Source organism: Hemicordylus capensis, chromosome 2 (genome assembly GCF_027244095.1).
Source record: "Hemicordylus capensis ecotype Gifberg chromosome 2, rHemCap1.1.pri, whole genome shotgun sequence".
In the NCBI taxonomy this organism is placed as follows: Eukaryota; Metazoa; Chordata; class Lepidosauria; order Squamata; family Cordylidae; genus Hemicordylus; species Hemicordylus capensis.
This window is the reverse complement of record NC_069658.1, coordinates 336,127,695-336,141,154: the sequence shown is the minus strand read 5'-3', so window position 1 is coordinate 336,141,154 and position 13,460 is coordinate 336,127,695. Positions and strand designations below refer to the sequence as shown.

Genomic DNA, 13,460 nt, shown 5'->3' with positions numbered 1-13,460 from the left:
TATCAATTTTATGGTCCCACCAATTTTTGGCTACAGGTAGCTTGTATTTTTTGCAGATGTTCCAGTGTATCATCCCTGCTACCTTGTCATGCCTTTGTTTGTAGTCAGTCTGTGCGATCTTTTTACAACAGCTGATTAGGTGGTCCACGGTTTCATCTGCTTCTTTACAAAGGCAGCACTTGCTGTTTGTGGTTGATTTTTCGACTTTTGCTCTTATTGCATTTGTTCTTAGTGCCTGTTCTTGTGCAGCCAGTATTAAACCCTCTGTTTCTTTCTTCAAGTTGCCATTCTTAAGCCATTGCCAGGTCTTGGTGATGTCTGATTTCCCACTTATATTGTGCAAATATTGACCATGCAGGGGCTTATTTTTCCATTTTTCTGCTCAGTTCTTGACTTGTTCTTTCTTGTAGGCCTGTTTTGTTTCATTGGTGTTGAATAGTTTCTCATTATTGAACATTTGAAGTGCATCTTCTTCACCGTCCTTGATATATTCTTCAAGGCCTCTTTTCTCCTCCTCTACTGTTTGATGGACTTGCAGCATTCCTCTTCCACCTGAGCTGCAAGGGAGGTATAGCCTATCTACATCACTGCGGGGGTGCAGAGCATGATTGACGGTCATGATTTTCCTGGTCTTACGATCTAGCGTCTCTAGCTCTGCCTGGATCCAGTCTATTATTCCTGCAGTGTATCTGATAACAGGTATAGCCCAGATGTTTATGGCTTGTATGGTGTTCCCGCCATTGAGTTTGGACTTGAGGATTTCTCTAACTCTCCTGATGTATTCACTTCCAATTTTTGTTTTAACTTCAGTGTGTGCAATGTTATCAGCCTGGAGAATGCCCAAGTATTTGTAATGTTCTTTCTCTTCCAGGTTCTTGATCTTGCTTCCATTGGGCAGTTCTATTCCTTCTGTTTTTGTTATTTTCCCTCTGTTGATTATTAATGCAGCACACTTGTCTAGTCCAAACTCCATTGCTATATCGCTACTGAATATACGGACGGTGTTTAGCAGTGATTCGATTTCTGACTGGGACTTTCCATACAACTTCAGATTGTCCATGAACAGCAGATGGTTGATTTTACTTGATGTTTTAGATGTTTGGTATCCAAGGCCTGTTTTGTTTAGTATTTGTGAAAGTGGGGTCATGGCGATTACAAACTACAGAGGGGATAGTGAGTCCCCTTGGAAAATGCCTCTTCTAATGCTAACCTGTCCAAGTGTCTCGCCATTGATTGTTAACTGTGTACTCCACATGCTCATTGCTTTTTTTTATAAATATCTGAATGTTTTTGCTGACACCAGTTGTTTCTAAACATTTTAGTATCCATGTGTGAGGCAATGAATTGAATATTATTATTATTATTATTATTATTATTATTATTATTATTAAATTTCTATACCACCCTTCCAAAAATGGCTCAGGGCGGTTTACACAGAGAAATAATAAATAAATAAGATGGATCCCTGTCCCCAAAGGTCTCACAATCTAAAAAGAAACATGGCACCAGCAACAGTCACTGGAGGAACTGTGCTGGGCGTGGATAGGGCCAGTTACTCTCCCCCTGCTAAATAAAAGAGAATCACCATGTTAAAAGGTGCCTCTTTGCCAAGTTAGCATACTACCTTCTTTGCCATTCACAGCATTTATTGACCCTGGGACATTTCAGGTTAACTTTAATAAGTTTGTATTTATACTTGAAGTCTGTACAACATGCATAGGTTAAGAACATAAAAATACAAGGCCATTTTGCAGAGACTAACATGTCTCCAATGTACACCAAGTGTAAATTGAAGATGTAGCTATAGCCAGTCATCACATCTGATCACACTATTTCTTGTTTCTTTTGGTGTCAGGCTGTTGTATGTTATTCAGAGACAATGTGCATGTGTGTGTGTTGTCCCCCCCACCCCCAGATGTAATTTGTAGTAAACATTAACAAACCAGTTATCCCACAGTGCGAAAGCACATTCTCACTTGGGAAGACATATGCTGGAAAATCATGAGAATACAATCAAATAATGAGGACTGTTAACCTGTGTCTTTATTCCATTGTACTCAGGCACCCTTGGGGCGCACTTAAATCACATAAAGGAAGAAAAAAGCAGAATCACAGCATCTCATTAGATTCATAACTGTAGATCCTTGCACCTTCCTGTCATTTTCTTGCAGGGCAAAGTCATAATTTAATTAATTAATTTTTACAGACTAAGTCTAACCTGTCAAGACACCAGAGCCATCAAACTTTCCAATTACTTGTTGCCAGCTACTTGGAGACTTTAATTATCTGCTCTTCCCAAGGACTGCAGACTCGCAATTTCCTGCCACTCGGGTACAAGGAAAAGGAAGATCACAAAAGAGCCATGGGTTCTTGCCTTATTTATGTTCCATGCTGATCCAAGGTGATTAATAACCTATGGTGGGACAGTGTTCATTTTAAGTGATCTAGTGGGAGAAGTTTCAGTGTTACTGCCTCTTTTTTTCCTCATTTTTTTAACCACTTTCTGAACCAGAGCGTAATAAGACTCCAAGTCCCAAGTCGTTGTTTTTAACTAATGTCCCTAATTGTATTAAGTATTTGGAGAAGATATCACAGCTGATAGCATAAAATGTTGATTCCTGTATTTCCTAGGAACTGAAGACATAATAAATTCAGAAAGCTTCGTGACATGGTATAGTGATTTGTGGGAAGACTAGGCCTTACCTAGAGCAACTGCTGGGAGAGTGGGCATTTCCTAATAAGGGGGAAAGCCTGGGGGTGGGGGGGGTGGGGACAGAAGGACCAATCCTAAGGACTGGGCAGGAACTACACTCACAGCTACCAGCAGAAGAGGAAAAAGCTTCGTTCTGTTTCCTCTGTCCCAAGCATACCCTAAGGAAGCAGCTGGCTGAGAAGTTTCTGGGGAAATGGGAAGGCCACACCTGAGAGTGTCTTATTGTCCCACATTAAAATAAAGTGGATGGTGGCAGCCTACTGTAAATCCCTTATAGTCAAGGATTAACCTCAGTGATCTCCCCCCTCCTCCTCTGGCTTTGGTAGGAGCTATGACAGATGGAGATTCTGGATTTCTGAAAAATGCAGTTCTGCAAGACATAATAGGTCTAGGGTTTTGTTTGCTTGTTAACCATGCTATTGGATTCAGTGCAATATTAATTCTGTTTCCATGTGTAATTCGCAGCAGCACTCAAAGTCCTTGAGTACATATATGAATACACTGTTGTCTAATATGGAATCAGACCACTTGTCTATCTAGCTCAGCACTGTACACTGACTGGCAGTACCTTTCCAGGGTTTCATAGAGGTGTCTGTCTTTCCCAGTCCTGCTTGGAGATTTAAAATCAAACCTGGAACCATGTGCATGCAAAGTTCTACCACTGACCTCTGCTCCCTGCAACACACTCTGTAAGGAGAAAAAAGGTGGCATCTGGGAGTGATGGGGGTAAACAGGGCCAGTTAAGGGGCAGCATGAGCTTTGGTTTCTGCTCAGGGGTGCTGCAGAGCCAGTGACAGTGTTTCTTGTTGGTAGGGGTGTGCATGGAACCAGTTTCCCCAGTTTGGCTCAAATCTGGACCAAATGTGAGCCTCCCTGTGTGGCTCGAACTCAATCGAGATAGGCCCTGTTTCAGTCTGACCATCCAGCTGGGTGAGCTGGCTTGAGGGGTATACTTTTGAAGGGGAATCTGGCAAGGATTCCCCTTTACAAGTAAAGGGCTTTCCAGAAACTAAATGCAGAGGGGGCAGGAAAAAGGTAGTATTTACCTTTTAAAAAGGCGGCAGCAGGGATGCTGGAGGCGGCCACACCAGTGATAATGGAGACAGTGGTTGGAACTTCTTTAACCTCCCCCCACCCCGCTGGCCTCCCCCCCAGCACAGGCCAGGCTACCTTCAGCTCATTTTGGACCTCTGTGCACATGCAGCCACCATGAGGCCTGAAATGGGCTGCAGCTGGCCCAGTCTGTCATTTGGGAGGATGGCAGGGTAGTGGTGGTTGGAGGAGCCCCTGCCACTGCCTCTGCTATCTCTGCAGCCACTTCCGCCATCCCCACCAGTGCCTTTTAAACAATAAAGACTACCTCCCCCCCACAATTTCGCTTCTGGAAAGCCCTTTACTTGTAAAGGGGAATCCTTGCCAGATTCCTCTTTAAAAGTATGCCCCTCAAGCCAGCTCACTAGTGGGTTTTTTTTAGCAGGGCCTGGCTCGACTTGAATTCAGAGTGGCTCCACTCTTTATGGGGCCAGTCTGGTTCGAGTGCAAGCCTTCAAACCAAGCCGGCTCAGACTTGAGCCTTGCTCAATTTGAATTGCCTCAAACACCTCTACTTGTGGGAAGTGGTGAATGGAAGCAAGCTGGCACTGCCCTGAGTGGTGCTGAGGATGCCTGGGGCACCATTTGATCTAGGACTGGTTCTGATCCCCCCACCTGGTAGATAGAGGCATGCTGTTTTAGCTGTAATCATCATGACTAGCAGCCTTCAATACAGCATTCCTCCCTGTACTCATCTAGTCCTTTCTTAAGATATATGTAAGCATGACAGCAGCAGACACACATGTTAGAAAATTGTATCTCACTAAACAACTGGGGGGGGGGGATTCACATGTAAATTGTAGTCAAAAGGGGGCTGTTGAAACCCCTCCTCTCAGCTTCCTTCCCCCTAGCTAGGCTTTCAGACCAGAAGCAACTGACCAAAATAACTGACCTTGAGAAGCAGTTGTGGGGAGGTAGCATGGGCAGGCGGAGAGTTCAGCACCCCACTCCCTGCTCACTGCCTGTCTGCTTCAGTTTGTCCAAGCTCAGGCTCCACTTTATACCTCTTTGGCACACTTCTATTCTAGCACACAGGCTGTGCCACTGTCATATCTGGTTATTCCCTTAAAGGATTATATATACACAGTATTCCGTAGCAGTGAGTTCCATAAATGAACTATTTTGGGGGTTGTGGGGAAAACGCTGCTAGTCCACTTCCCAACATACTGAAGTTTGCGGGGTGGAGGACATAGCTGTTTCACCATGTCTTGTCTGCGAGTTTCCCAAGGCATCTGTATGATTGCTATTGGAGAGAGATTATTGGATTGGATGGACTTCTAGTCTGACTTACCAGGGTAATTGATAAGATTCAGAAAATGGTAGTCCTGCCCAAATGAAGAAAGGAACATAAACTCTGGCAAAAGAAATGCAAGGAGACAATGAGGGATGCAAAAAGAGAGTTTGAGGAACATATAGTTAGAAGTGTCAAGGGCAGGGGCGTAACTATAATAGGCAAGGGGAGACAGTTGTCTGGGGGCCCACTGCCTTGGGGGGCCCCCAGAGGCAAGTCACATGACAGAATCCCCCAGTCTTGCACCCGCCTGGGCTTCCTTTAGTTGTATTCATCCTCCGAAATTGATGTGAGTGTTAAGACCTGGAGCTACCAGAACAGCATGTCTTTCTCTAGTACCATTAAATGACTTGCATCGTCCACAATTTACAAAACCTTTAAAAAAATAATTTAGGATAACGTTCTATTGTGGCACATAGGTTTTAGATATATAGATAGATTTTACTATGCTTTTTGTTAGCACTATTCAGCCTCATTTAAGATTTCTTTACTTCATAAGCTGAGCTTCAGTGAGGTGGGGGGGCATTTTAAAATCTTGTCTCTGGGCCCACTACAACCTTGCTATGCCCCTGGCCAAGGGGAATAACAAAAACATCTTTGAATATATCTGAAGCAGAAAACCTGCCATAGAGGTGGTTGGACCCTTAGATGATGATGGCATGAAATGGATTATTACGGAGGATAAGGAGATTGCAGAGAAGCTGAATGAGCTTTGCATTTGTCTTCACAGCGGAGGATACTGACCATATGCCTGCTCTGGAACTGAGCTTCTCAGGCTTGGAGGCTGAAGAACTGGGTGAATTTGAGGTGATGAGAGAGGATGTTCTAAACTGTATCAAAAAATTAAAAATTAACAAATCACAGGGCCAGATGGCATCCACCCAAGAGTTCTGAAGGAACTCAAATGTGAAATTGTTGCTTTTCTAGGAAGAATACATATCTTGTCCCTACAATCAGGCTATACACCAGAGGACTGGAAAGTGGTTAATCTACTTTTAGTTATCCCATTTTCAAGAAGGGATCCATTAAATCACAGACCAGTTAGCTTAACTTCTGTGTTGGGTAAATTGATGGAAAGCATACTTAAGGACAAAATGGTTAAACTTATTTAAAAACAGGCCTTGCTGAAGGAGAACTAGCATGGCTTCTGCAAGTGCAAGTCTTGCTTCACGAACCTTTTGGAGTTCTTTGAGAGTGTCAACAGGCACATGGATAAAGCTGATTGGGTTGAGCTAGTATACTTGGACCTTCCAAAAACTTTTGACAAAGTTCCCCACCAAAGGCTCTTGAGTAAGCTTAGCAATCATGCAGTCATGGGATAAGGGGACAGATTCATGTGTGGGTTGGTAACTGCTTGAAGAACAGGAAACAGAGGGTAGGAATAATGGACAGTTTTCACCATGGAGGGAAGTAAGAAGTGGGCCCCTCCAAGGGAAGTATCATAAAGTATCAGCATGAAACATATTTGAGGTGGAAGCAGTAGAAAGGAGAATTATTTTAGTTTTGCTCTTTTACTTCTTAACTTTTTCTTTTGCAGTAACAGAAGTATGAAAATGTTGTTTTCCACTGAGTTTATCCTATATATACTCAGATAGGATCAAAAATCTGCAGTTTCCAGCTTGCTGCTGTGCTCATTTTCCTGTAATTGTTAAGGCAATGGACTGGTTCCCATGATTTCCACAATGCTCGTGGATCGGGAAATTGGAGATTTGTGAGGAGTTCATGCTCTCAATTTCTGGTTGTAAGAACTCAGAATATTTTGGCAATGTTGGGTTGGCACCTCACCAACCCACATTTAATGGATATCAACAACCTTAGATCAAAGCCTAAATGTTGGGTTGGTGTCGTGCCAACCTAACATCACCAAAAATTTCCAGGTTATTGCAAAAAGAAATTGGGAGCAAACACATCTTGCAAATCTCCCATCTCCCAGTCAATGTAGCGATCACGCGAATGAACCCAGTGTAAATGACTTGGTCTGAAGGAGAGCTTCTTCCTTTACTTAAGATCCAGAGGTGTACTTTCTTTCCTGTGCTCTAATTGTGAGCTATTTAGCTGGGTAGTAATCCAGAAATTATTGAAACCATAAGTGTACATGTGCAGCAAGCCAGTGAGTGGAATTACCAGATTTACTTACAAAGGGGTACTCATTGGCAGATGGAACTAAAGAGAAGCTTCCAAAAAAACCCCACAACAACAACACTTTCCCATCTCAAGCCTGTGTTTTTCAACCCTGGCATACAGTGAGGATCCAGGCATGTTATACTTGTATTGTAATTCAGCTGAAAATAAAAAGTGCAGTACTGTAATATGTATCTTAATATTTGCCCCCCTTTTTCTTTATCTAATACTGTGAATTTCAAGGTACCAATGGTGTTTGTGATTGGGAATGACAGAAAATATCTCTTGGATTGGGTAAACTGACAGTAAATTTAGTACTGTCCACAAGATTTCTGGCATAACTGTCTTGTTACTATGAAGATGAAAATCAGCACATTGCCTTTTCCTTCATACCTCATGATTGGTATGAACAGACAATTGTGTGCCCTCACAATTTTCCTGGATATTTATTGCTAATACAGTAGATTTTATCTTTATACTGTAAGGAAGAAATATTGGTTGGTTGGTTAGTGAGTAGGGTTTATTGGTCATGGTTTTTCCAAAGTGACCTGAGCCCTGGCATCTCTTTTTCTAGAAATTGTTTTGGGAAGGAATATATATATAATATCTCTGCAACAAATTCAAAACAATTATAGTCTGAGAGAAGCCTACTTGGGAAGCATTTTACAGTACATCCAGAACTACATGGCTCCCTAGTTGATATATAATCAGGCTTCTCACTAACAGCCTAGGCCCACGGTACTTAAGAGAGCATCTTCTTCTGCATGATCCCCATCGTCCACTGCATACATCAGGGGAGGCTCATCTGTGGCTACCTTCATGTCGTCTGGTGGCCACCTAGGGGCTCGCCTTCCCTGTTGTCGCCCCGAGACTTTGAAACGCGCTTCCTGTAGGAATAAGAATCTCCCCGTCTCTAGTGGCTTTTAAAACATGTCTGAAGACTCATCTTTTTACCCAAGCTTTTTAACTTTTTAAATTTTAGATTGTGTATTGATTTCTTTTAAACTGTTTTTAGCATTTAATTGATTTTAATGCTTTGTTTAGTGTTTTGTTGTTGTGAACCACCTTGAGACTTTGGTTCTGGGCAGTATACAAATAGGTTAAATAAATAAAAAAAGTAAGTAAGTCCTGCTTGCCTTCTCTTGATATTTCTGCCCTTTGTTTGGGGGATAATTTTCTCTGGATTCAGTTAAGATTGTCCTTTTGAATTGTGACTAGTTATCCTCATCTCAACAAAGTATAACAACTATATTGTATGAGTTTTTGGAGTGGGAATGAAAGCTGCTCTAGAAGTATAAATAGTCAATTTAGTGTTTGTTATTTTGTCTTAGTTTTTAATTTTTCTGTCCTGTGCTTTGGGCAACATCCAACAACATCCAACATGTTGTTTTGAATGTTCTCTGTAAACTTTTTGTAGCTGTGTGTCCATTTACAGATACCAACCCAGATGAAATTAAAGTGGATGTTAGCCTATGTTTGCTTCCTTATTTATTGTCACAGAGAAAAGACCATAGAGCATGAATGGTTCTGCACAACAGTTCTTGAATTCAGAGTTTGCCCTCAGAAGCTGACACACATGATTAATTGTCAGAGACTTTGTGTCCCTGTGTGACATTTTATTCCCATCAGATATTGTCTTACGTTCTATTCTGAATCAGCCAGACAAGTGACCCCAGAATTTAATACCACACCTTCTCTCTCTCTTTCCCCTCTTTTTCTTTTCTTCTTTGCCTCTAAAAGAACTGGTGGACATCATAGTCATCCTCAGGGATAGATATAGATGTTGATACACACAGAACGCTGATACTCTGTGGAGCCTGAGACTGACTTCTTGTTGGTGGCAACCTGAGGAACTTATCTTCACCCCAATGTTGTTCTGAAAGAAATTGCTTCCCAAACTCTGAACTATCAGGCTTGCCAAGGTATGCATATTTGCTTTTGTGTATGTTCTTTGTTTTGGTTTAATCCAAAGCTCTAAGAGTTTGCTTATAGCTAGGAGGTTCTTGTTAAGTTCTCAATGATGTTGAATAACTTAATAAATTATTGTCTGAATGTCCCATGCTTGTATTGAATTATCTGCTGATTTCATCAGTGTACAGTGACGTAGGTGATCTCTATACAAACAGGCGTCTGTAGCCTAGAACACAGATTGCCTGGCATTTTTCTTAATATTTATAAGTGAGAAGGTCAGAGAATAGTACAGTCACAAGTTATCTTGATCTGTATTTCCTTCCTGACCTTGAATGAAATATCCTGTAGTGTTTCATTACTGCTGTGATTTTAAGTATGGGAGACTTGACTGGTTTTGTGTGGCATATCAGGTATGACACAGAGCTATACCTTTTGACTGGCTGGACAGGAAGAGATAAGGGGGAAAAGCATATTGTGTTTAATCGTTTTTGGAGGAACATGGAATTGCACAGCATAAGCAAGCAGCTTATTCTGATGGACACAGAAAGACTCACACTGTATGACAATGCCACAGCTTTGGTTTGGGCCAGGTTATTTCTCAATAATAAAGTAATCATTAAGGGTATTCACACAACTACAGGCAATGGGGGTGGGGGAGGCTGCGTAAAACTTACATTCCCCTCAGACAATCTCCATGCCCTTTCCTCTGCTTCATGGCAGCACAGCTCGGCCGTGCACATGAGCATCTGTTATGGGAGCCGTTCAGCTTTTCTGATGCCTCTGGGAATCTCACAATGCATTGTGCAATGGGTGATCCCCCCATGAGATGGGCACTCTAGGCACCCATCCCTGTGACCGCTCGGGCTGCAAGCAGCCCAAGTCGTCACATGACCATGGAACCGGGGTTAACAGTTGGGCTACAGAGCCAGGTTTGGTGGTGCGGCAGTAGGATCTGTGTGGATTCCAGCACTTCTCACCGGTAGCCAATCCCAGGCTTGACCTCCCTAGCCTGGGTTAGGGTGTGTGTGAGAACAGCCTCAGAGAGTCACTTGTGCGTCAGTGTGCACATAAACTGCTTGCAGTATGAAGAGTGCAGCAATTTAGACTGGTCTGCTCTCCATATGACAATTGGAGTGTGTTCAATGGCCCTTCAGGAGTATTGTGGGGATTTTGGTGGACTAATTGGCCACTCGTCCTCCAGGTCCTTAAAGCTTTCATTTTTACTTGAAGAAGCTCTGCTATTGCCTTGTGGTTATTGGTTATTTAATGTGGCTGCATGTGGTTAAAAAGAGATGCAACCTCATATTCTTGTATTCTTTTAATGTTTGTTAGCCCTCTTGAGTCTACAGAGAAAGGCATACACATTTTTAAATGAATATTGAAGCAAATTATCAACATTAAACATTAAAAGTTTAATGATTTGTGGGTATGGAATCAGGTAATAGTTATTCAAGCTTTCATATAGAGCTGCCTGCTAATGAGATGCAGTGAGATTGGGGGTGGGGGAAATTGGGGTGCAAGGAGAGATTGGGGTGGAAACTGGTGAATGTCACACTCTGCACATTGTGGATGGGAAGAAATTGGAGGGAGTCAGGGGGATATTAGGTTGGTGGGCAGTGTTCTCTCTATTTTTTCATCTGTGTGCAGAATGAGTTTTGTTCTAAGTGGCAGTATCAAGGCAGTGTGTGTGCACATGCATTCAGAGAGGGGCCTTCCTGATTCAACCTGAGCAGGATCTAAAATTAACTGAGCAGACATTAAAAAACCGTGTAAGCATGTGCACACCTTAGAGGAAACACTGGTGGGTGGGGGTCAGTTAGTGCATGGTGTGCTCTGTGTGCTGCATGTGGAGAAATCTGTGGGTCAAGGGGGTCTTGACCCTTGTTAATTACCAAAAACCAAAATATTCTGTTGTCTGATAGACCAATTATTTATGAGACACAAATGAGTACCATTATCATATCTGATTAGGAGAGAGAGAGATTTGCTACGTGACACATAGAAGTGCTGAACTGTTCTGGCTTACAGTCAGGAGTTGAAGCAACCCAAAAAGTAATGAAGAGGTTCATGTATCCTAAAAGTCTTTCCGAATTCATTACTGATTGGAGATATTTGGTCATTATGAAGCAATGTATTTAGTCTTCTGTTATGCATAGCTGTTTCAAACAGCTAGGAACTGCCGGTGGAGATACGCACATCCAGTGAGCCTAAACTGTGACTGAACTCATTCCTACAGGGAAATGATTAGATCTCACACTTATTTAAATTTTCTGTATGTATAGGGTGGGGCATCTCTTCCAGTCAATCTTCTGCCTTTCTGACTGCAACTAAGTCCAACAAGTGGTGAAGCTTCCTGTTCTCAGTAAACATTCCTCTGTATTAGCCAGGCACTTGCAGGTGGAACAGCAGTATTCTGAGAGCTCCTCTAGGGCCAACTCCCAGGTCTTCAACTTTGTTTCCCTGATTGTGCTTCCCTTTCCCATCCTGTGCTTTCAGCCTGCCACTCATCTTGTTGCTCTCGTCTCCTGCGCTACCTCACATTCCAACCTCAACTTTCAGATTTACTTTCAGATTTGTGATTTACTTTGCTTCCCTCAGGTAGCAGGTTCAGACATAACAGGATTTCATGATCCAAACTCCAAAGCCTTTTCCTTTTATTCAAATATCAGCCAAATCACCTAAGTTTTTGGCCAATATGTCCAAATATCTCTGCTTTAAGGAAGACAAAATAGATCCAGAGGAGCGGAGTCTACTAATTGCTGTTTGGGGACTTAAGAAATGAGTTTAAAATGGATATATTAGTACTCCTGTTTTCTCTTTGGAAAGACGTTTTAAATGTATTTGGAATTTTTAATGGAAAACTAGTTCTGGTTCCTGGAAAAATGAAATAGTTTTGCAAGTTTGAATTCACTGGTATTGTACTCTCCATGTGCAAATGTTGAGGAAAACCAATTAGGAAACAACAGTTTTCCCACTTTGGGGGGACCCTCCATTTTTAAACAATTTGAACTTTTTTTTAGCTTTATGAAATCTGAGAATTCCAAGTTCATGAGAAGACTTCATTATAGCCTTCTTTCTTTCTTTTATATTTTAAGTGAAAGCTTGTACATTTTCTTTAGTACCTTGAAGGTAAGGTTGCCTCAGATGTGTTCTCATCCATTGCTAGATGTGGAGGAATTTTTTCTAGATTTCATGCAGTTTTAGCAAATAGTGTACAAGAATTATCCTATATAATAAAAGGCTAAGTGAGTGGACGTGGCCTTGGAATGTTGGGGATCTGCGTCCCTGCCTCCCTGGGCTGTTCTGGGCCTGCGCGAAGCGCAGGCCCAGAACAGCCCAAGGGAGTCCGGACCCCCAACGCCAGTGTTCCAAAGCCACCACACACTCAACCTCCTGCCGTCGCCCGCCTGCCCGCCCTCCAACACCGTTCCGGGCCCACCGGCGGCCATTTCGCCCCTATCCCCGGCCCGACATGCGGCCGGATCGCTGTCTGCCTGCCCACCCACCATCACTGCCCCAGCCACCAAACACTCGACCTCCTGCCGCCGCAGCCATTACAGCCGGATCGCTGTCTGCCCGCCCGCCCTCCATCACTGCCCCAGACCCACCCACAGCCATTCCGGACCAATATCAGGTGGTCCTTGCATGGCCCCACGGGTGGCCATTTCCCCCCCCACGATGCCGTTGCCCGCCCGCCCTCCCTCCCAACTGCTGAGCCCTCCTTACCCCGACCATGTCCGTCGGGCGCAAAACACCAAAACTGCAGAGAAGCAGAGGAGCTTGCAAGCAGAGCTCCTCTCTTTGGAACGGCTCTGCCCGAACTGACACTATGGCCGTAAAGGATGCAATAGGCGTCCTTTGCGTCCAAACTGACAGTACGGCCAGAGGCTCTGCAAGAGAGAGGAGCTCTGCTTGCGACCTCCTCTGTTTCTCTGCATTTAAGTCGTTTAAAGCTGAAATTGAGCAGTCCTTCGCCCGACGGACGCGGCCGGGGCGAAGGACAGGCAGAACAAGAAATGTATTGCTGCTCGCACTATTGCTTGCTATCTCACTTCCCTAAAACCAGACTCTTTTCCAAAAAGGTGTGTACCAGTATGGTTGCCAAGATTTTTTTTAAGACTTAGACCTTTAAGGCTTAGTGTGAAGTTGGCCTCAAGCTTGGAAAGAAAGGATATTGGATCTGGGGTTGGGGGACAGAGCTTGCAAACAAGTTTGTGTGTCTCATTTTAGAAATTAAACACTGCTTGATTCTTTCCCTGTGATAATGACTACATTGACTACTTGATTTCTGTCTCACCCCAGTGTAAGGATCCATTGACTTTTGTGTAATCA

The 13,460-nt window shown here is 43.1% G+C and overlaps 1 protein-coding gene across 3 annotated transcripts in view; it reads left to right on the top strand.

Annotated features, from left to right (window-relative positions):
* The window catches only part of SGCD (sarcoglycan delta), a 620,371-nt gene that overhangs the window by 111,672 nt on the left and 495,239 nt on the right, over nucleotides 1-13,460 (top strand). For 2 of the 3 annotated variants that reach the window (XM_053298220.1, XM_053298221.1), the window contains exon 2: nucleotides 8,958-9,139. The exons of the other annotated variant lie outside the window; for it this stretch is intronic. The gene's annotated coding sequence lies outside the window, so the exon portion shown is untranslated. The remainder of the gene's footprint in view (nucleotides 1-8,957; nucleotides 9,140-13,460) is intronic. 3 annotated transcript variants of the gene reach the window in all.